Genomic DNA, 21,246 nt, shown 5'->3' with positions numbered 1-21,246 from the left:
TTTCGGGATAGCATTTGAAATGTAAATAAACAAAATAATAATAATAATAATAAAATAAAAAAATAAACAAAACAAAACAAAACAAAACAAAAAAAAACATGGGCACCAGGGAAAAGAACTCGGGTCCTTAAGTGTATATATCAATATCTCTACCAACCAACCCCTCTCCCCTATTTCTTAAGGTTTTTTTGTTTGTTTGTTTTTTGTTTTTTGTTTTTTTGTTTTTTGAGACAGGGTTTCTCTGTGTAGCCTTGGCTGTCCTGGAACTCACTCTGTAGACCAGGCTGGCCTCAAACCCAGAAATCCACCTGCCTCTGCCTCCCAAGTGCTGGGATTAAAGGTGTGCACCACCACCGCCCGGCTAAGTTTTTTTATATACTCAAAATCAATCCATTAAGCCCCCAGACATAAACACCTTCCACTGGGCCCTACCCAGCTCCCAGCACTGTTGAACTGTGAATTAAGTTTTAGTCTGTGAACTTTGAGGACAAAAATCACATCATAACCCAGGTTAAAATAGTAAAATACTTTCCTATGGACAATTGCTGTTGAAGAATTTGCTTTGTACATTTTATAATTTCTATTATATGTACTTGAATGGTTTTATAAGTTGAAAGTATAGTTATTCTGGTCTTTTCTGAAGACAATATACTTGGTTTCTCTATTGGTTACAAAGTATTGGCATCAGGATCTTGAGCATATAATTAGAAATTATTTGAAATATATTTGAACAAACAGTTGATAGTGTCATGGTTACAGATATTATCATGTGAAAGGCACTGGGATAGAAAAGTGAAGGAGCTGGACACACCCTTGACCCTTATTTGCCTTCCATCCAGGATGTCCTCCTACATTGAGAAGTTGCCCAGTATGCTGAAAAAGGGAATTCATTATATTGGCCCATATCTAGGCTTGGAAACACCAAGAGGAAAAATAAATTCAACCCAGTGAAATTAGATTTACTTTCAAGTGTGTAACTTTTTTTCTTGCAGAACATAATTCTTAGAATTAAAAAAAAAAAACATCCAAAAGGTTGAGGCAGAGGTGTTTTGTAGTGTGTATGTGTGTGTGTGTCCGCCTGTGTGTGGTGGGGTTTAATGAGTCAGTGGTTGATGACTGAAGTTTGGAAAGTGATAGAACTCACAGGTTCTAGGCAGAATAGTAATATGGCTGCTGTCCTAGAATGATTGACTTTTAACCGACTGTTGAATAAGTATCATGATGCTAAGAGGCATCTATGAAAATGCCTCCATTTCAAGGAATAAAGAAGCCCAAAGAATTTCTCGTTGGAGCCAGGAAAGAATTAGGTACTCCAATCAAACTTAATTCTTTTTTTAAAAAAAATTTTTTATAGATATTTTCTTTATTTACGTTTCAAATGCTATCCCAAAAGTTCCCTATACCCTCCCCCGCCCCTGCTCCCCTACCCACCCACTCCCACTTCTTGGCCCTGGCATTCCCCTGTGCTGGGTCATATAAAGTTTACAAGACCAAGGGGCCTCTCTTCCCAATGATGGCCGACTAGGCCATCTTCTGCTACATATGCAGCTAGAGACACGAGCTCAGGGGGTACTGGTTAGTTCATATTGTTGTTGCACCTACAGGGTTGCAGCCTCCTTCAGCTCCTTGGGTCCTTTTTCTAGCTCCTCCATTGGGGGCCCTGTGTTCCATCCAATAGCTGACTGTGAAGCTTAATTCTTTAAATTCATTTTGATTTCTCTTCTCTCTTTTTGAAAAGAAGGCGTCTTATTCTGTAGCTGAGGCTTGCCTGGAACTCTCAGCAAGTCTCTTACCTCTGTTTCTCAAGTGCTACGTTTACACTTGTGAGCCATAACTAGGTATAACTTGAACTTTAAACAGTAAGAAACAAAATTGGCATGAGTCATCTTTTCCACAATGAACTTATCAATCGTGTTATCACATCAAAGTCAATATCCTTCTTTTTATTATTTCTCGGCTGTTGTCTTTTGCTTAGGGCTGTCTGTTGGATGATAACTCATCAAATAAAAGCAGGGGGGAGAAGGAACTGAAATGAGTAGGGAAAAAGAAAGAGCATTAGTTTCTGGAACCTTAAGAAAAACTTTGGGCCCTTCCTGGGTGTACCCCAACCCTGGTGCATCTCTGCCAGATGTGGGAGGAGTCTCAGTGAGGGGTAACTGGGAGGAGGGCAGCACTTGGGGTGTAAATAACCAAATAAATAAATATACTTACAAAAAGAAAAGAAAAGCTTTGGGGACATGGTGCTACCAGCCCTCGGGTGTTTGGAGAATAGAACAAGTGCTGCCATCAAGTTTGTTTCAGTGCGGTGAAGTCTCCTGTGTCCCCTTAGCCATAGTGAGTACTGCATAAATATTATTGGTGGATTAAGCAACAAGTCAAGACTGTTCAGGTCTATGGTATGAACAAAAAGGAAACTTTCTGTGAAATTCTGTGATGTAGGAGAGACCTCCAGGACTTGTCTCACTTTTGGTTTCTGATCCCTGAATTATCTTTCCCATGTTGGGTATCAGAAAGATTTGCCATGAAGTAGCCATGGTGCCGTGGTAAGTTTTTCTGATCTTAATGGGATTCTTGGGTTGCGGGAATGTTCTGCCCACTCCTATTCTGCATGATTCTATGAGGGATGACTTCTGCCACCCTGCTAGTGGAGAGGCACAGAAAGAAACCCCTTTGGTATTCTACGGTGTTTGCGAGAGAGATTCACCCTTTAGCTTGGGCTGTGCAGTGACTACTAAAGAGAGAAAGTAAGATCTTCTGTGATAAGTGCTCCTCGGTCTCTAGTACTGAAGACAACCCCATTAATGACTTTCCTGTCATTTTAGTGCTCTGACTCTCTCCCAAGTATATTACCAGGCTCCCATTCTCATGATTTAATTGTCACATTGTGCACTTTGTAACAATAAAAAAAAGGGAACTATGTGCAGTGCATGAATAGGAAGTGGTTTCCTTAGCAACAGTTGCGATGTGAATACTATCGCAAATGACATGGGTTTCCCCCTCCATTCATTACACCTAAATGTAGTCCCCTCGCCTATTCTTAATCTTCTCTTTTCCTTAGAATTTAGAATCATGTACTCATTGAGAATCTATTATAAGTTGGAGGGTAAATTGGGATTTTGTGCACACATATAACACATGGTGTCTGTATTGTTGTTCAGGTGTTGTATTTGAGCACATTTATCTGGCTTGTAAACATTCAGAAAGTCAGGTGACCTGTGCAAGTTGCTCTCTTTCCCATACCTGGATATTTTTACCCTTGTGGCTGGATCTTCTTGATGTCATTTTGAAATGCAAACACTCCAGTGACTGTACCAACTTGGTACCCATCTTATGGGTGAGCACCAAAGCCTGACATTACTGACGCTATGTTGTGCTTATAGATAGGAGCCTAGCATGGCTCTCCTGTGAGAGGTTCTACCAGCAGGTGACTGAGACAAATGCAGATATTTACAGCCAACTATTAGAATAAGGTCGGGAACCCCTATGGAAGAGTTAGGGGAAGGATTGAAGGAGCTAAAGGAGATGGCAACCCCACAGGAAGACTAATGGTTTCAATTAACCTGTACCCCCGGGAGCTCCCAGAATCTAAGCTACCAACTAAAGAACATACACAGGTTGGTCCAAGGCCCCTGCACATATATAGCAGAGGACTGCCTTGTCTGGTTGGAGACAATTTACCTACTTCTGTAGAAAGACTTGAGGCCCCAGGGAAGGGGGATGCCCAGGAGGCAGGGTTGGGAAGAAGGAGAACATCATTTCAGAGGCAATAAGGAGAGGGAATGGGATAAAGAACTGTGAGGGGGGGACCAGGAGGTGGGCAATGTTCAAACGTAAATAAATAAAATAATTTTAAAAAATGCAAACTCTCAAAACTGTGAAGAATACAAGATGTAAATGCTGAGGGAAATCAGATTTTATTGGAAGTGGTAAAGACTGAGGGTGGATGCTGTTGTCGTCTTACAATGTAATGGCTAAGCTCTGAATCAGCCCCCTTTTCTTTCCTTTTTCAGGCAAAGCACCTGTAATGTAGAGTAACCACTAGAATCTTCCACTATATGTCTTTTAAAATGATTACAATTTTTATGATGTGTCCTGGAGCTGGTGTAACAAGTGGCTGTGAGGTGCCTGTACTAGGGGCTGGGAGCCAAACTCGGGTCATCTGGACGAGCATTGAACACTCTTTTTTTTTTTTTTTTTTGGTTTTAAAGACAGGGTTTCTCTGTATAGCCCTGGCTGTTCTGGAACTCACTTTGTAGATCAGGCTGGCCTTGAACTCAGAAATCTGCCTGCCTCTGCCTCCCGAGTGCTGGGATTAAAGGCGTGTGCCACCACGCCCGGCGCATTGAACACTCTTAACCCATAATGCACCACTCCAGTCTGGTCAGCATTGCCGAGGTTTACATGAGAAATTCTGGGGATGAAGAACCCTATTCAGCTTCTTTAGGGATGGGATTGGAGTGGACTTGGAAAAACAGTATTTCTGGTCTTCTGTTGTCCACTAAATAGTACTGATTCTCATTCTCTCTCTCTCTCTTCTGAGACAAAGTTTCTCTGTGTAGCCCTGGCTGTCCTGGACATCTTGCTCTGTAGACCAGAATGGCCATGAACTCAGGGATCCGCCTGCTTCTGCCTCCCCAGTGCTGGGATTAAAGGTGTGCGCCACCACTACTTGACTGTATAATGATTTTCGTAATTAGATTCATCTGAACTACATAGAAATAAGTGATGAATTAATTTTTCTCCTTGGGCACATTGCTTATGTTTTAAAAGCATACAATAACTATGTAATTTTAATGGAATTTCTTCTACAATTGTTTTTCTTTCTAGATACCATTACTGTCCCAGTTCACTTTCTATTGTGATAATATACTGACTAAAACCAACTTGGGAAGGGAAGAGTTGATTGCATCCTACAGATTACAGTCCATTCTTAAGGGAGGCCAGGGTGGGAGCTCCAAGAGGGATCTTGAAGTAGAAAACACTGAAGAGCACTGTTTACTGGCTTACATTCAGCTACATTTCTTACATAGCACAGGACCAACCTACCTGGAATTGTATTGCCACCAGTGATCTGGGCCCTTTTATATCAAATGACAATTAATAAAATGCATCACAGATATGTCCACAGGCCAATCTGGTGGAGGCAATTCTTAACTGAGGTTACCTTTCCCTGGGTTTGTCAAGGTGACAACTAAGATTAGCTACCACAAGTCTACTCCTTGTCAACTTGACACACTAACACATCACTACTAAACCATAACCGTTTCTTTCTTGTCTTCAAGGTCTTATGTTACTATCCCAATGTAAAATACACAAAAGCATTAGGTCTGCAAATAAGGCGGGCCCTTCACCAATAGCCTCTGCTGGCCTCTCTTCAGGGACTGTAATGTCAAGTCTCAGCAACACCTTAAGACCCCTTCAGGCCTTCAAAATCAGTACCATGTTGATGACTCTTTCATAGGCCAAGTGTGTTTTCCAGTTTGAGATGCAGCCTCGGCCTCCCTGGACCACAGCTTCGTTGTGCTGATTCAGAAGAAATACTTTCTAGAAGATGTGACATTGGTAATGCTGTTCTAACTGTCTCAGCTGTTTGTTCGGTCCCAGCTAGTGAGCATCCACTGTCCTAGTGAAGCTTAGGTGGTGCTCAGTTCCTGTTGATCACAGTGGAGTCTTCAGCCCCAGCTAACTATCAACCAGATAATAAAAGTATATCATCTAGAGAAAGTACCCAAGGAACTGAAGGGGGCTGCAACCCTGTAGGTGGAACAACAATATGAACTAACCAGTACCCCCTGAGCTTGTGTCTCTAGCTGCATATGTAGCAGAAGATGGCCTAGTCAGCCATCATTGGGAAGAGAGGCCCTTGGTCTTGTAAACTTTATATGACCCAGCACAGGGGAACACCAGGGCCAAGAAGGAAGAGTAGGTGGGTAGGTGAGCGGGGGTATAGGGGACATTGGGGATAGCATTTAAAATGTAAATGATGTAAATACCTAATAAAAATTGGAAAAAAAAGTATATCATATGAATGGTTCTAAAAGAGCTGTCACTTTCCTCTAAAATGTCAAATGCCAGGCCTCCATTGTCTACCCCAGCCAGGCCATATCCCACCCTGGAGATGGGAACTGGTCAGGAAACCCCAGTCCTATCCATGGAGCTATTGGCTGTTGGAAGAGAGAGTGTCAGTTTTTTTTCTAAGAGTGTAGCCCCTGGTAAGTCAAAATGAAGGATTACACATACAAGAACTTGGACAGCACAGATATTTTGATGGGTGTCTTGGTTACAGTTCTGTCACTGTAAAGAGACTCAACTCTTATTAAAAAAAAAATTACCTGGGGACTTGCTTATAGCCTTAGAGGGTTAGTCTACGATCAGGGAGCAGTCAGCCATGAAACTGGAACAGTTACAGAGATCTCCGTCCTAACCCACTGGCAGAGACAGAGACCAACTTTGTCTATCAAAAGCCCGTCACAGGCTTTCGAACCTCAAAGCCCACCTCCTTCAGGAAGGCCAGGCCTCCTAACCCTTCCTCAATGCTCCACCGTGTGAGATTCAAACGTTCAAACATAGGAGCCTATGGGAGCCATTCTTATTCAGATCACCACAGCTGGACCACAGCTTCTCTGTGTTCACTCAGATGAGATACTTCCTAGAAGATCATAGCTAAATAACGTTGATTTTTTTTTATTATTATTAATCAAAGCTGCCTCTTCAGCCCTAACTGACCAACAACCATAGATTTTAATCCAAAATATCACATGAAAGACCTTGACATAATCTTTGTTTCCCTCTGAAATTTCATGCCCCCCCTCCCAGTCTACATTTCTATCACCATTATATTCTAAACACTCACAACAATGGCTTACTAAGATCTGACCACTCAGTAGCTTTCCCAGCCCTGAGTTTCAAATGCTCCCACGATACCCCTCCCTCCGAATAACATAGGCACATCACAGCAACAAATCTCCTTTTCTGGTACCTATTTCTATTATTATTTGTGTTTCTGTTATTGCGATAGAACACTCTGATAAGATGCGTAGAACTCTGAGAGAAGAGAGTTATTTAATTTAGACTTTACTCAGTTGAGACTCCCCCGGATGACTCTAAGCTGTGTTAGAGCTTCAGTTGATAGCGGAAGGTAACTAGAATTCACCTTTAAAAAAATAGAAATTCTTAACTGTGTTGATTTATATTTGAGTACTCTATGTTCCTTTGGTGTGTGTGTGTGTGTGTGTGTGTGTGTGTGTGTGTGTGTGCCTGTATGTGTACACATGCCAATATCATGCTATCTTTGTGCCTTTGACAGTATAGCATAGTTTGAAGTCTGGTGATACTTCCTCTTTGGCTGTGTTCTTTCTGTTTAGGAGAGCTTTGGCTATTCATGTTCTTTTTGTGTTTCCACATAAAATGAAGTTTTTAAAGGATTGTTCTGTGAAGAATACCACTGGGATTTTGGTGGAGATCACGTGGAACTGGTAGATCACTTCAGGTCAGAGAACAATTTTTATATTACCAAGTATGCCAATTCAGAAGCCTGAAAGACCTTTTCATAACTTTATGTCTCCTAAAATTTGGTTTTGATGCCTTGGGGTTAATCCCGTGGAAAATTTTATCTATCTATCTATCTATCTATCTATCTATCTATCTATCTATCTATCTATTATCTGTCTATCTATCTATCTATCTATCTATCTATCTATCTATCATCTGTCTGTCTGTCTATCTACCAATCTATCTATCTGAGTAGATAATTTTTCCTCAGCAAATTATTATTGGAATATTTACATAAAGGCCAATAATTTTATACATGGATTTTGCATCCTTCTACTATAATGAATCCATGCGTCGAATCTGAAACTTGTCTGTGGGGAACTTTTAAATATAGAATTATGCTGCCTGCAAATAGGGATAGCTTAGTTTTTTTTTTCTTTCAAATTGTATCCCTTTTATAGCTTTTTCATTTCTTATTGGCCTAGCAAAAACTTCAAGTACTATATTGAAATAGAATGGAAAGAGTGTGAATCCTTGTCTCATTCCAGATTTTAGAAGACCCCCCTGTCATTGTTCTCATTTAATATAATACGTTACAAGTTTGTCACATATTTAAGATTTTGATGGAAATTACATTTATTCCTAATTTCTTCAAAATATCTACCATGAAAATACATTGAACTTTGTTACGTGCCTTTCCTACATTATGAGATATATTATTCCTGTCTTTAAGTCTGTTAACATGGTATACTATATTTACTGAGTTTCATACTGTCTCAGGCTTCTATTATTGTGATAAAAGTACCATGAGCTAAGGCAACTTGAGGAGGAGAGGATATGTTTGTCTTCCTTGTCTCAAACAACCACACTGTCGAGAGAAGCTGACAGGACTCAAGTAGGTCAGGAACCTCAGCCAGAGGCCACGGGGGAGTTCTGCATACAGGCTTGCCCTCTTAGGCTTGGTCAATTTGCTTTGTTATACACCTGCTCAGAGATGGCACTCCTCACCGTGGACCGGGCCTTTCCACAGCAATTATGAATCAAGAAAATGTCTGACAAGCTTGTATAGAGGGCAATCTGGTGGAGGCATCACCTCTTCTCAGACGAGTCGACTTTGTGCCAAATTGGCCAAAAGCCAGCAAGCACACATTTAAAGAAAATTGCATCTCTGGGTTGAAATCAAACAAATAAAAATTTCCAGGAACTAAATGAAAATGAAAACAACACAAAGCCTCTGGGACATGTTAAAAGCGGTTCTAAGAGAATAGTTTATGGCCCTAAGTGCCTACATTAAATATCAGAAGGAGCACAAGTAAGTGAATTAATGATGAAACTCGAAAGGTTGAGAAAGAAAGAATAAACAAAATTCTAACCCAGTGTAGGAGGCAAGAAATAATAAATATCAATGAAATCAATGAAATAGACATAAAATGATAAAAATGATTCAATAAACCTTAGAGTTGATTCTTTGTAAAGATGAGTTCCTGTGAGTTTCTTCCGGCTGTGAACATCGGGGTTCTGGCCTCTGTCTCCTGGCCACATCCCTTGTGCCATGGCCATCAATCAGTAATCTCAGATCCTGCCTCAGTCCAAGAAGCCCAGACCAGCGTGTGCCCCAAAGCTGGAGGACAATCGGCCACTCCTGACCTGCCGAATGGAGAAAAGGGACAGCAAGAGACAACTGAACATATGAATGAAGTACAAAATGAAATAGACAGACTTAATGAACAAGTCAGCGAGAAAGTAGAACAAAAATATAACAAACTCTGACAACCATTTTTTCAGAAGAGGCCAGAATTGATTGCCAAAAATCCCAAATTTCTGGATAACAACATTTGTCAGCGATCCACAAGTGTCTGCACTTGGGAAGGAAGGCGAAGAGGCTCCGAGTTATTTCATCAGAGTTGAAAGGACAGAATTTGAAGACATCAAATCAGACTTGGGAAGGAAGGCGAAGAGGCTCCGAGTTATTTCATCAGAGTTGAAAGGACAGAATTTGAAGACATCAAATCTGGTTAAAGAATAGATTTTTATTTTGATGAAAACCCCGACTTTGAAAGTAAAGTTCTCTCCAAAGAATTCTATCTGAATGAAAGTAGTGACCCGTCTTCAAAGTCCGTGGAAATCTGGAAAGGATTTGACAAAATGCTCAAGTCAGATTCGGGATAAGGCCAGCAGGTAGAGACAGCATGAAGATCCAGAGAGCTCCTTTCCCTGATTTCCTGAGCATTCCGATGCTGGTGCAGATGAGTTAGGGGAGGCCATCTGTACTGGCTAGTTTTGTGTCAACTTGACACAGCTGGAATTATCACAGAGAAAGGAGCTTCAGTTGGGGAAATGCCTCCAGGAGATCCAGCTGTAAGGCATTTTCTCATGATCAAGGGGGGAGGTCCCCTTGTGGGTGGTGCCATCTCTGGGCTGGTAGTCTTGGGTTCTATAAGAGAGCAGGCTGAGCAAGCCAGGGGAAGCAAGCCAGTAAAGAACATCCCTCCATGGCTTCTGCATCATCTCCTGCTTTCTGACCTGCTTGAGTTCCAGTCCTGCATCCTTTGGTGATCAACAGCAGTATGGAAATGAAAGCCGAATAAACCCTTTCCTCCCCAACTTGCTTCTTGGTCATGATGTTTGTGCAGGAATAGAAACCCCTACTAAGACACCATCAAAGATATATTTGGCCAAATATCTTTCAGTACTATTTGGTTCCCTATATAGATGAAGAAGGAGGAGGAGAAGAAGAATAGGAGGAGGGGGAGAAGAAGAGGAAGAGGAGGAGCTGTAAGGTATTGATGAGGAGGAGATAGGATAAAGGTGAAGAAGATGAAGATGATGATGAAGGGGAGGAAGCAGAGAAGGATGAAGGTGACAATGACCAGCACAGAACACTGATGTATTCTAGCCTTCTTTTTAGTTTTTTAATTTTCTCCAGTTCCTGGGAGCAAGTTGTAGTCATTTTCCTCCCTGTCACTCTTGTGCTCAGTCACCCTGTTTATGAGATCTCTCAACACCATGGTGCTCAACTTACTTTGGGGAAAAATAACTTGTTCCACTGTTTTGTTCTAAATTCATTTATGCCCTTTCTTGCCTTCAAAACTATGGATTCAACACCACCACTGTGCTTTGTGGGAAAAAAAGAAAAGCCCTCCAGCTGCCTTGGCTCTGCTGGAGGCTGGAGGGGCCAGGCCCCCGTGTGCACAGAATTCTAGCTTTTTTCCTTTCTCTGTATATTGTGCTCAAAGATTACACTATGTTTCTTTGTGAATACAGACAGTTAGTATTTCCCAACGTATATCTGTCTACTTTCTCTTGTTTAATGAAAAAGAAAAAGGGGAAGGGTATAGAAGGCCAGCAAAGATGTGTTTGAGGTGTCAGGGGGGTGTTAAGTGGGCATTTGACAACATGGCTTCTACTTTAGCATGTTTAATTGTGATGTTTAACAGATGTCCTTGCAGTTTAAAGTGACACTTTTAAAATAAAATTCTTTCCTAACAATGACTTGAGCCTTGCCACTCAATGGGAGAGTTTTATTTGGAGTTTACAATCTCTGTTGTAACTTAATTTTAATTTTTTTATTTCAAGTTTTTTTTGTTTTAGTTTTCACAGGAAGGAAAAAGGTGATTATTTTAAATAATGAAGTATACAAGTTACTCTGTTACATTAAACTGAAGTGTATTCAAAGGAAAAAAAAAGCACAATCCACAGATCCTTGGCCCAACTAACCAAAAGAAAGAGATGACCCAAATAAACAGAATAAAAAATTAACAGGGAGACATAACAGCCATAAAAGAAATCAAAGTTAGTTTGATTTATCTAAACTAACAAACCAAGAAGAGATCAATAATGTAAACAGAGATGTAATACAGGAGGATATTGTAATAGTAATAAAAAAAATGACAAAACCCTTTACAGCTTAAAAAAAGAAGTCCAGGGCTGGGTGGATTCACTGAATTCTACGAGACTTGCAAAGACAATCTATAGCAGATCTTCCTTAAACTCTGTATTAGTTGTTCTCAGCCTGTGGGTGGCAACTCTTCTGGAATCACATATCAGATGTCCTGCATATCAGACATTTGCACTATGATTCATAACAGTAGCAAAATTATAGTTATGAAGTAGTAATGATTTACTTTTATGGTTGGGGGTCACAATGCTATGAGGAGCTGTATTATAGGGTTGCAGCATTAGGAAGGTTGAGATCCATTGTTCTACACACACACACACACACACACACACACACACACACACACGCACATGACAGAGGAGCACTTCTAAATTCCTTCTGTGAAGCCAGTAATACCGTAATACCCAAACCAAGTGAAAATATAACACACTAAAACTATTGGCTGCTATCTCTGATGAAAATAGAGTAAAAAAATAGTAAAATCCTTTCAACAGAATATAAACATACATCAAAAAGATCGTGTATATCGTGACCAAAATGTCTTTCTCTCTGAGGATAACTCTAAAGGGATGGTTAAACACATACAAGTCAATACATTTAATAAACTACTTAAGTGTATTGAAGGAAGATCACATGATAATCTCAACACATGCCGAAAAGACTGACAAAATCCAATTTCCCTTCATAATAAAGGTCACAGAGAATGTAGTACCAGAAATAACAAATCCCTACAATGTGAAAGCTATACACAAGAAGCTCAGACAACATCTTACTAAATGGAGAAAAGCTTGAAGCAATCCCTGTGAAGTCAGGAACAAGACAGGGATGACCACTGTCCTGACTCCGTTTCAACACTGTGTTAGAAGTACTAGCTGGAGTAACAAGGCAAGAGAAGGAAATTGAAGGGATACAAATCATGAAAGAAGAAGCCACAATATCCCTATTTAAAGATACTTGTGGTCTGAATAAGAATGACCTCCATAGGAGTTGGAGTAAATTTGGCCTTGGTGGAGGAAGTGTGTCACTAGGGCTGGGCTTTGAGATTTCAAGAGCCCAAGTCAGGCCTAGTGCCTCTCTCTCTATTCCTGCTGCCTTTGGATACAGATGTAGACCTTTCAGCTACGGTAGTATCTGACTGTATGCCACCATGTTCGCTGCCATGAGGACAATGGATTAAACCACTGAAACTGTAAGCAAGCACCAATTAAATGGATTCTGTTAATAAGAGTTGCTTTGGTGGTAGAGTTTCCTCATAGCAATAGAACACTGAGTATGACAATATTATACATTAGAAATCTCAAAAATTCTACCAGAAAATGTCTATAAATAAGTAAACAATTTCATCAATGTGGTAGGACTCAGAATCAGCTTGCACAGATCAATAGCTTTCCTACACATTAAAAGAAACACACAGAGAGGAGGAGATCATGGACCCACATCCATTCATAATAACCTCAAAGAAAATAAAATACATAGGTGTAAATCTAACCAAGGAAGTTAAGGATGTTTGCAATGAAAACTGCAAACCTCTAAAGAAAGAGACAGAGAAAGATGTCAGAAAAGTAGACAGACATCCCATGCTCATAGATTGGTAGAATTAACATTGTGAAAATGACCATCTTCTCAAAATCTAGTAATAGATTCAAAGCAATCCTAATCAATAATCTCCATCTCATTTTATGCAGAAACAAAAAAGATATTCTAAAATTAATATGGAACCATAAAAGACTCCAGAGAGCCAACACAATCCTGAGCAAAACAAAACAAAACAAAAACAATGATGAATAAATTATAATTCCAGATCTTAAGATACATTACAGAGCTATTTAAAAAAAAAAACAGTACGACATGAGCACAAAAACAAACATATAGATCAATGAATGGGACAAAATTGAAGACCCAAACATGAGTACATGTAACTCCAGCCACTTAATATTTGACAAAGATGCCACAGATATAAGCTGGAGAAAAGAAAGAATCTTCAACATATGGTGCTGGAAAAATTGGATGTCTGCATGCAGAAGAATAAATTTAACCTATAATTGTCATCTTGTAAAAACAAAAAAAACAAAAAAAAAAAAACAACTAATTCCAAGTGAATCAAAGACCTGGACTGAAGGCCTGAGACATTGAAATGGCTAGAAGATAAACATAAGCGGCACCCTACATATTAAAGCAAAGGTCTCCCTGAATAGGACTCCGTTTGCCCAAGAACTAAGACTTAACAATTGACAAGTGGGACTTGATGAAACTAAAAGCCTTCAGCGCATCTAAAGAAACACAGTCAGGGGTTAGAAAGCCCATAGAGTAGGGGGGAGTCTTTGCCCACTACACGTCTGATAGAGGATTAATATAAAAAATATATAGAGGACTTGAATTGAGAATTCTAAAAGGAATGGCTAGGAAATATCTCCAAAATGTTTACTTTCCCTTAGAATTAGGGAAATGCAAATAAAAACTTATTGCTTTCCTAACACCTCAGTCAGGATGGCAAAGATCAACAGAACAACAGACTAAAACTTCTGGAGAACTCTTATTCATCATTGGTGGGCTTGTAAACTGGTGTAACCATTATGGAAGAATAAATGGTTCTTTCATTCTTCAGTGTGAAGAATTCTCAAAAAAGTAAAAATGAATCTACCGTATGACCCAGCTATATCACTCCTTGACATATGCTCAAAGGACTTGACATCCTTCTCGATAGATACTCGCTAAGCTATGTTCAATGGTGCTCGCTATTCACAATAGGAAATGGAAGCAATCTAAACATCCTTCAACAAGGAAATGGATTATGAAAATGTGGCACATACACAGTATGAATACTGTTCACTGGTAAAGAGAAAAAATGAAATCATGAACTTTGCAGGTAAGTGGATGAAAGTAGAAAAGATTGTATTGATTAAGATAACCCATGTGTCCTCTCATGTTGGAGTCTGTTAGCTCGAATTCTTCAGATGTGAACACACAGTTCATAGTAACTATGGAAACCAGGAAAGTAAAATGGTTCTACTGCCAGGACGGGATGGGTAGACAGGGGGACAAGCATTCTGATCAGGAAGATGGGATAAAGCAGTTCTCCTCGGGGAGGTAGAGCAAGATAAATACAGAAGTAGGATAGGAACAGAGTAGAGGGGAATAATAGCAGGATACAAGGGATCTAATAATGGAAATGGGAAAGGTGGGGCCCTTTAGGGAGGGCAGAGGGACATAAACCCAGAAGAAGAAAGGAAGTGAGTGAAATAACAGCAAGGATGTCTGAAATGGCTATAAGAAATGATACTATTTGCCTACATTAAAAAATTAAATATATATATTTATTTACCTTAAAATATTTACCTAAAAAACCTCCAAAACTATAGTGCTAAATTCCATGTGTAAATATACATATACAGTTTTAATGTTTTTTTTATTTTTAACCTAGACTGGAAAATGCTCCCTCTAAGAGTCAAAGTGCCCTAAGAGAAACCACCCCAGTACCAGATATAAGTTGTCTTGTTCTGACTTGTTGACCAGGGTTGTCCAAGAGACTCCCAAAACATAGAGCGTTTTGTTGTTGCCCTTTGTTTGGTCCCAGTGGTGGAATTTAAGTCGCTGTCGCTGAAGACACTATGCACTTTAGAAACACGGCTCAGAGAAATCCATGACTTGGAATCACGCTGAACACCCCCTTCCTGAGGACTAGCTTTCATGGCATCAGAAGGCACCACACAAGCTTACAAAGGAGAAAGGCAACTAGTAGCCCTGTCCAGGTATGATGCCTACAAATCATATCCATGGCCAGCTTGGCATGATAACCCTCTGGGTGCAGTAGTGGCACATATTCCTTGGTGGCAACCAACAACTCTCTAATTTGACTTAGACCTGCACAACAAAAAAGCAAACATGCCTTGTTTATCTATATAAAATAACAATTGATGCAAAAAGAAGCCAGGAACTTGAAGAAGAAAGGGAAAGAGGTATATGGCAGGTATTGGAAGGAGAAAAGAGAAGGGAGAAATGTGATTATATCATAACCTAAAAATAAAAATTAAAAGGGGTCTGATTATGCTGAAAGTCACCTTTATGGGAATAGGCATAAACATTTTTAAATAGCTATGTGATTCTTTTACACGCTCAGAAAGAGTGTGTTCCCTAATCCTGTTCACAGCAAGATCCCTCTGGACCGCATAGTATATTCTCTCCTTAATCCTGGATACATAATCTGAAGTAGAACATATCCCACATGTATTCTGTCAGCTTCTGATTTTCTGAAATTGGCATATATTTTAAATTTTTATTTTGAGCTACATCTAGGAAGAAAAATGTTCTGAACAGTTTCCTTTCTTATTTTAATAATTTTCATTTTAATACTTTTCTTTCCTAAGATTTTAAAATAATTCATTTTAAAATAATTCTGTTTGATATGCGTTGGCATAAGGATGTCAGATCCCCTGGAAATGCTATAACAGACAGTTGTGAGCTGCTATGTGGGTCCTGCGGATTGAACCTGGGTCCTCTGGAAGAGCACCCAGTGCTCTTAACCACTGATTCGTCTCTCCAGCCCCTCTTTCCTAGTTTTAAATATTTTCTTTTCTTAGGTTTTGATCCTTTTATTTTTGATTCTTAAAAACATCCCCCTTCTTTCAGGCCCTGTTCTCCCCATTTCCCTTCGTCTTTCCCTATGTCTTCCTAAATTCCATCCCACATGTCAAATCTATCTCCTTCTTGCTATTTTTTTTTTCCTCTACCTCAACTTCCTTTGACTTCACCATCTAATCTATGGTGGAGATGAGTTGTTTGTGAGCCTAAGCAAAGCTCAGTTTATTACTCACAAGAATCCCTTTTGCTGGACATCCTGCCTACGTAAGTGTTTAAAGAAGATGGCTCTAGATCAAAGTCTCTTAAAATGATCAGCAAGGGCCCGCTTCTCAGTTATTTATTCTTTTCTGTATTTCCTGGTTGCTCTGAGAAGGAATTTCTAAAGGCCCGTTCTAAACTGACACAAACATAAGGGGGCTTCCGTCCCTATCACTGAACCCAATGGGCTCTTCAAGGCCACCTGCAACCTGGGTTTTGCCAGATTTGATGGCCACAGTTGCATCTGCCTCTCGCTTGATGTTCCTTGCTGTTCTTTTTGGGGGCCTTCTACTTTTCTTTTTGCCCCCGATGGAGTCTGCTCAGTCTCCCTGGCTGGCACTGAAACCTTCTTTATTTAATATGCATGTGCCCAATGTCGGCTCCTGGCCTACTCATTTCTCCACCCAAATTCTCTCCTTGGATTGACCAATCGTATCCTGAGCTCTTCTAAACATGACTCACACATCTGGACTTGCCTCCAAACTCCTGATTTCTGACAGAAAGAGGCCTAGTCGGGCAGAAATTCCCACTTGAGTGATGACTTGACATTTCATTTGGCATGGACTCCTAAGCTGAACCACACCCAAGTGAATCAGAACTCTTTTTCTCCTCAGCTCTGATCCTCCCAACAGGCCTTTCTCCCAGCATCCACTTCTACTAAGTGGTCCTCAGTGGCCCTCTACCCCACTGCTCAGTCAAAGCCCGCCCCCAGCTTGGCTGCAGCATCATTTAGCTCCATTTCACGTAAGGCAGAAGTCTGTCCACTTTCTGCAGCTCAACTGCCTTGCTCTTGTCTAGCGCCCTGACTTCTCTAGGCTGCAGGTCTGCAACCGTTCCCAAAGGTGTTCTCTGTCAGCCTCTTGTCCTTGTAGTGGCACTTTCTCTACACATAGTAGCTAGGATAATTTTCATAAGTGTAAGTCATTCTCTTTGCTAAGAATCCCTTACAGTGCCCTTACCCAGTGATAACCCCATACCCAATCCTTACATTTTCTAGTGCTTTGATTTCTCTGTGGTTGGACCTCTTGAAGAGCTTAGACATCCTTATGTTTCCTGGTTCTTCTTGTCCAGGTAAAATAAGAGCAAATAATTAAGCCCGGTGTGCTTTAACACAACTTTCATTCTAGAACTTGTGATGGATCTTCAAGAGTTTAAGGCCAGCCTGGGCTACTGTATAAGACTCAAAGCTGAGAATCTCGGGGATGATGCTCAGTTGCCCATGGTCTGATAGGCACTATAGAAGAGCGCTATGGGAAGCAGTGTGGACTTGAATAGGAAGAGGCAGAACCGTGGGAGGATAAATAGAAAAGCAAATCTCAAAGGGAGGTGGGCGGTTTCACAGCGAGGCATGAAGAACAGTCTTTTTCTTATTTCGTAATTCATATTGTAAAATATTATAAGCTGAGCTGTTATAGAAAGAGAAGTAATGAAATGATATTAATTAGCATCATATTAATTATGCTAAATAATCTTTCTGAAAAGATCTAAAAATGGTTTAAAAGGAGCTAATGATGTTATATTAATGGGCAATGTGTCTATAATAAACATTAATTATATGGCATTAAACCAGTCCATAGAGCTTTTGAAAAGTACAGCACGCTAACAGCACAGCAGAAACCTAATTGCTACCCTTAAACTTTAGAACTGGAATGACTTAATGATAAGAAGTATTTCAGTAAGAGAAAACATTCACAAAACACTTGGTATGTCATAGTGTTTCAGTGTAGGGAAAAAAAAAATCTAAAAGTCAACAAAACCCAAAGAATTATTCAGACCTTGTAACCCAGATAACACTGTCAAATCCCCTCTTATTTCTCTCGTAGCTCATTGTGTGGCTTCCAGAGTCTTTTGTAAGTCAGCCACTAGAGAGCAAACTTCTTCCTTTTATCGGGCTGCAGCCTTGCTATTATTATTATTTTTTTTTCTCTTAAAAAAACCTCACCCATATACATAGGCAGCTTTCTCAGTACTGCATTATCTGGCTATAAAATCTGATGATGTGGCTTCTAGGTGCCTGGGGCTATGGTGTGGGGAATGGAAGGGGGGATTATAAAGGCCATACATATTTAAAAAAAAAAAAAAAAAAAAACGTAAGAAAGAACAAGTAAGATGTGGTTATGTTGAGCCACCTTCCTGGGGTGAAAACGAAGCCTGCTGCTAATGGAGCCCAGAGTTTTATATTTCATCCCATGTATAAAATATGACAGGTACTGTTGGCTCTGACAGGCATCTTGGACATTTTTTTTTTCCTTGTCTAGGTCTCCAGAGAGTTCAAAGAAATGATGCTGTTTCCAGATGAAGTGCGGGTGGATTACACTATGCTCCCTCGGCGGCTTTCCGTTCCAGAGGCTTTGGCCAGGAGAGAGAAAGCTGCCACTTTAAGAACATTTGCATTATTGGACTAACCCTTCGTTATGAGTGTTTCTTCCACGGGTGAGTATGGTATCCATAACATTACTGTGCAACCTGCTAAAGATACCCGGGAACAGAAGAGCACATGGAGGTCTTCATTACCAGGCTCCAGAGTCGGTCCCAGCCTGCTTTTTGGCCTGAATTGAGAGACACATATCCTAAGCAGTTGGCTGGAGGAATTCTTTGCAGAGCAAAATTATTGTAATCAGATTTTATCACTGCTGTGATTTTCTTTTATCACCTGGCTTTGGACATTGGAGGGTTACTAGCCTACAATTAACATTACAAAAAGTTATCTATGACAGATTCCAAAACCTTCAAGGGAACACTTCTCTGAAAATCTAGTGGCCGTTCTGGGTAGGCTGATTCTGTATGTTGGAAGACATGGGTAAACCTGTCTATGTGTAAACCATTTGTCTTAGTAAATTCTCTGAGTTTACAAGATTTAGCCTATCATTTCATACTCCAGGGCATTCTGTGGAGAGCTCTCTTGTGGGCCTTGTCTCCTACATCATAATTCATGAGCATAGATGCATGCCCACAGGCCCCAGTATGCTAGTACCAGTACTTCCCAATACGTGACACCTGCTCAAAAGCAGGCCGATCCTTGAACAGTGTAGCAAATACTCACTAGATGAGGTCTTGCGTTTACGGGAGAAGCAGAAATCTTTACCCAGGACAGAAGCACACTGTGCACCTTCCCTAAAGTGCTGTTGGGAGCAGGCAAAAGGATGGCTGGTAGCATTCTTAGAGTTTCTGTGTTGAGGGTGACACCTGCATGGGTGGTGGATTCGTCCACTGAGAAGTGGACACTTAACCAGGGATTAGGTGACAAACCTACCCTGGAGACAAACTGTCACACATCTAGATGGGCAACCTTGAGCAATTTATTCAATTTCTCAGTACGACAGAATTATAAGATGCAGGAAAACATCACCTTCCTATGTTCCCTCCAGGAAGTTAGACTTGACTGTACATTTCCACAGGTATGTAGGGGGTAAGCTAAGGTCTTTACTGCTACACCAAGGTATAACTTCAATTTTTTTCAAGCCTCATTTTTAATGATAGTTCTTAAACGCTTTAACCTCCCATCTAGCCCCTCCCACCAGAGGTAGTAGAAAAGAAAGGATATGGGGGAAGTGGACCTGTTTAGAAATGGTTCTTTAGATCAGCTTCTGTCTGTTTTGTCTGGAAATCGGCAATCCAGTTCACAGGTTAGCACTGGCAGCTAAATACGTCACGGATATACCAGCAGTCCAGTTCAGTAGCGTCGGGAAAGCAAACAGGAACCAGCAAAGGTGACACTACCTAGCAGAGACAGCCAGGTCTCAGCCTCCGCACCCGTCAGCAGGAGGGATCAGGAGAGACATCAGGAGCGGCTGTGCCTCTCCCAACAAGGTGAAGAACAGCGAAGACTTGAGACCCACAAGCGTGGTACAGCTAGCTCTATAAACAAGCCTAGCTTAGCTCCATCACTGACCTTCGAGTTCTATTTATACCCTCCAAACATCAGGTGTCCTCCTCGGGTCTTGCCTCAGCACATGCATCTCAGTTGGCATCACTCCGTCCATCAGCTGGAGTCTGAGGAAGCAGCAAGGAACTGCAGCACACCACCAGAAGTTTCTTTGGAGTCCTGACAAAGGCAGCTCAATTACACAATGTAAGGTGGACCAATACATGCGTGTTGTTAGCAAAGAATCCTTCATCTCCGTGTCCTTTCATGTGCTTGTTTTAACCTTTGTCTGCTTCAGCCAAACCTTCCTTCATGTGTTTGCTCCAGCAAAACACCATCCAACCAACTTTCCAAAGAGCCCTTAAGTTTCTGCTTCACCAAGGAGTCTCCAAGGAAGAACCTGGAGCTAATCCTGAGGGAGCCTCTGTGAAATAAGAGAGTTACAGAAAATAGCTCTTACATGGTATGTTTTTGCTTGGCTCAGTTTCCTGCAGAGGAGGAGGGAGATAGGAGAGAGAATTTTAGTAAAGAAGACCTGAGAGAATTATGTTTACCTTATATCACTAAGACACTAAAACCATGGCCATGCTTCCGTAGCCTCTGTACCTTGGGATTGGGGTAGAGAGACTTGAAGGATTGACAGCTCCAGAGCCTACAGTCCAGCACTCCCATCCCCATGTCTCTAAGACTTCTGCCGGGGGGGGGGGGTCTGGGAGGGGCCAAAGGGGAATTACCTAACAGAAACAACAGCTTCACTTAGGTCAGACTTGATTGTTCCTCGGTGCATTTCAGAGAAGCCACTCCTTATAAGGCTAATGGGGGGGGGGCACATTTTCATTCAAATCACCACATTCCACTCCCTGGCTCTCATAGGCTTGTAGCCATATCATAATGAAAGCGGCATTTAGTCCAACTTCAAAAGTCCCCATAGTCAACCACAGTACCAGCGTTGTTTAAAGCTCCAAAGTTCTAGGTCTCTTCTGAATCTCATGCAAACTTTTAACTGTAGTTCCCCGTGAAATCAAAATGAAAAAGCAGATCACATACCTTCAACATATAATGGCACAGGATATATACATTCCTGCTCCAAAAGCATGGAAAGGGAGCATCATGAAGAAATACTGGACCAAAGCAAGACCGAAAACCAACTCGGCAA

The 21,246-nt window shown here is 40.8% G+C and overlaps 1 pseudogene; it reads left to right on the top strand.

Moving 5' to 3' along the window:
- The first annotated feature begins 9,043 nt into the window (after window positions 1–9,043).
- LOC110338722 lies at window positions 9,044–9,769 on the top strand (annotated as a pseudogene).
- Window positions 9,770–21,246: the final 11,477 nt, after the last annotated feature.

Source organism: Mus pahari, chromosome 22, assembly GCF_900095145.1.
Source record: "Mus pahari chromosome 22, PAHARI_EIJ_v1.1, whole genome shotgun sequence".
Taxonomy (NCBI): Eukaryota; Metazoa; Chordata; class Mammalia; order Rodentia; family Muridae; genus Mus; species Mus pahari.
Note: the sequence above shows the minus strand (reverse complement) of the source record. Positions and strands in the feature narration are given on the sequence as shown.